Consider the following 3,403-nt stretch of genomic DNA (forward strand, 5'->3'; position numbering starts at 1 on the left):
CCGGTAAACTTATCGATACTATATATCGTACCCCTATCGACATTATCGGTAGCATCGTATGTTTCACAGGCGTTATTGATCTTTAGTCCAATACAGCAGACGATACCAGATAGTATCGGATAGGCCTACTATCGAATTTTATTTTGTTCATATGTCAGAAGCGACATGTGTATCTAGCGAAATCAAATTGATATGTTATAAGTGTTATCGATGGTGTCGATATTTTCTTAATTTAGCACTTCTAGGATATATGTATATCCGATGCTAAACGTTGTGCACAGACAAAGATCTTTTCGTGTTGTCTGTAATGTCGTGCCTATATGCTGGAGCTTGAATGACCAGTGACCTTATTCAGAGAGCATGTTGGGATCCATAAGCTTTCGAGATGGCTTCGAGGGCTCAGGGCCATATTAAAAGTAACACTGTACTATCATAGAATTATAGAATTACGGCTTCGTCAACAGTTGAGCTCTCAAACTCGCTCAATGTTTGGAAAACAATCGATGATTAGTTTGCAGGATATTCTCGAATTCAGATTATTATTTATTCAAAGTGTTATAAACGCGATTGGAACTAATTTTTGGATAATATAATTGGATGGTGAAGTAGTGTCGATTTAATCTGCAAATGTAAGCTCATCTGCTTTCCTTTTTAAGTTACACATTTATTTTTATAGTAATGTGTAAAATTGCAACATTGAGCTATAGAGCTTAACAATTGTGATAAATTTGAAAGATATGAAGATCCAATTATCACGAATTAGTTCCAATCTTGCTTATAACATTTATAAAGTGAACATGGCATGAAACTTACTTTTGCAGGTCAGCTTGATAATTTTATTTTGTGAAAGCAAGGGCTATTTCTGCTTGTTGCCATCTGTTCAGGCAGAATAAAGCCATGTTTGTATTGTTTTTTTCATTCGTTTTAGTCAATTCTCTTGTGTTCTTGCCACAACTCTAGGCCTATAGAAACTTTTGTAGAAATTGCCGCGCCTCCCTCAATAATTGAATGTAAAGTCACCCCCCCCCCATTTCCACTGACCCTCACTGTAAAAAATATGTTCCCTTCATATATGCTATACAGTTTCTCATCCAAGAGCTCGCACCTGTTATACCTTGAATACTAAATTCAGCTTGACCCCGACATAGCCGGCACTGGATATCGGGTGTGTACGTTGTTGTTCTTCACAATGATGTGCCAGGCTTATCACGACTTCTCAACAAAAGTATATTTTACATAAAGAGGTTCAGAAAATCGCCCCAATAATGAATGTTTACTCTTTTCCAGTTTCTATCATTGTTGGACAAGGATGCCAGAGTTTGCCATAAAATTGACCACGGCCACTTCTTATAAATGTACGTCGTGATGGTAACCATAATTTATTATCCATTTTGTCTGTCAAAGCATGCATACACCTGGTAACAGAGCTACATTCCAAAATGAGCCTCAATTTGAACAAATGTATCACATAAACTTTTGAAATATATACTACGGAAATTATGTAGCATATACATATACAGATGCTGCATTTTGCTTTTAATTTAATTTGCCTTTCTTTAAAACAAAAAAACCATGGAAATTTGGCTTTGTGGGGTGACTTGTCTCTGTTGACAATGTACAAGTCGTAGCTGCGTAGGCCTACAGGAAATCATTTCATGTGTAGTAACTGGAATCATTTCAGTCTTAACACAATTCGGGTCCGTTAAAAAACTAGACTGTATAAGAGCACTCAAAATGGCTACCAAATAACCTAACTTTATTCATAATTTCCTGTGTCAGCACCCTGTACTATACCTGGAACAAACTTTATCACTAAAATTGGTAGTGGTTCTTTAAAGATTGAGATCTCGATGATTTCTCGTCTACACATCTGTGATTTGCTGTACCGTGTAAAAAGATGCTTCTTTTTTCTTTCAAACTTTCCAGCATTCTGGAGCAGATGCTGTTATCCTGTACTTCCATGTAAATTTGGAGCAGCATTAAATTTCTCTATTCGTTTTGTCATGGCATATAAAGAAAAGCATTGTGACAGAAAAAAACAGGAAATATTGGCATTTCAGCATGCGCATGAGGGCGAAAAAATCTTCTCAGAAAGGAAATGAAAAAGAGATGCGGTTGACAGAAATAAATCAAGATGACGCAGCCAGGAAGAAGGAATGATGCTTCAGAGTAAAACTTCTAACCAACCCCCCCCCCCCCCCCCCACCCCGCATATCACATCGTTCACTGTGTTACTGGGTTATCCGGGCAAAGAAAGATGTCTACTGTCAGGCGAAGTGATGAATTTGGCGAAATTGTTTCTGTTCAAAGTTGGCACCGACCACAGGCTTCCGATCAGAAGGCGAACCGCAAAACCGTCACTGGTGCAATATACATGTATCAGTGATGGTTTGGCGGCTCGCTTGCATTTATTCGAAAGCAAGTGGCACCGACCATCGATAAATTTTCATGTTAAGGTGTGTCTATAGTGCGATCTTTTCTTTTTCCGCCGAGACGCGATCAATGTTGCGCTGCCCTTTCACGGTCCCTCCGGGGCCGTACTAATATACTGTAGTTCTGTATTCATGCCACATCGAGCGGGACTGCTGTTTACATACATGACATTATGGTAATTTTATGCAAATTTCATCCAATATCAAATACAAATACACCTATAACCTTCACGCTGGTATACGCGTACGTATGCTACAGATCCAAACGGGGATCAAAACCAGCCAAAAATAAATCGCGTCTGACTAGCTCCTGTATATAGACACGCGTGAAGAAACATACCAACAATTTCCTAACCGATAGCCAAAGAAGAACCAATCGCAATATGTTACACATATGCAGAACTGGGTATCCATTCAGCGACACGCTTTCAAGCGGCGAGGCACCCTCGGCACCTTTCGGCAGAGGTCATCTTGTTGATGACACATCGATACTTTCGTCTCATCAACCAACAGAATCCAGCGATTCATCATCACTGTCTACTCACCAAGAAACGGAAACAAGCCACACTAATGAACTATCTACACATTGTGACAGTGAGAACGCCAGTGAGTATGCATCAAGTTCAAATTCATGTGACGATAGTATGAGAGTACGGCAAACAAAGAGACGCCGTCTATCACAGCCACTCAGAAACTATTCCATTTTGTACCAGGTCACATGTTGCAAAAACGTATGCATACAAGATTTTTCTCCCGCTGAATTAAAAGATGTAGAACTCACATTCAAGGACATGGCAATGAAGTGAAACAGAAACAATATATCCTCGACAACATTAGACAACATTCCGTTCTCAGTATGAAAGGGAAACGAAAGCACACGGAGACTGATTTCCGCATTCTCGGCAAGCCTGTTTGCGTAAAGGCATGGCGTGAAATGCACAACATCAGTCAGAAGCGGTACGAAAATTGTG

This window comes from Ptychodera flava, chromosome 10 (assembly GCF_041260155.1).
Source record: "Ptychodera flava strain L36383 chromosome 10, AS_Pfla_20210202, whole genome shotgun sequence".
Classification (NCBI taxonomy): domain Eukaryota; kingdom Metazoa; phylum Hemichordata; class Enteropneusta; family Ptychoderidae; genus Ptychodera; species Ptychodera flava.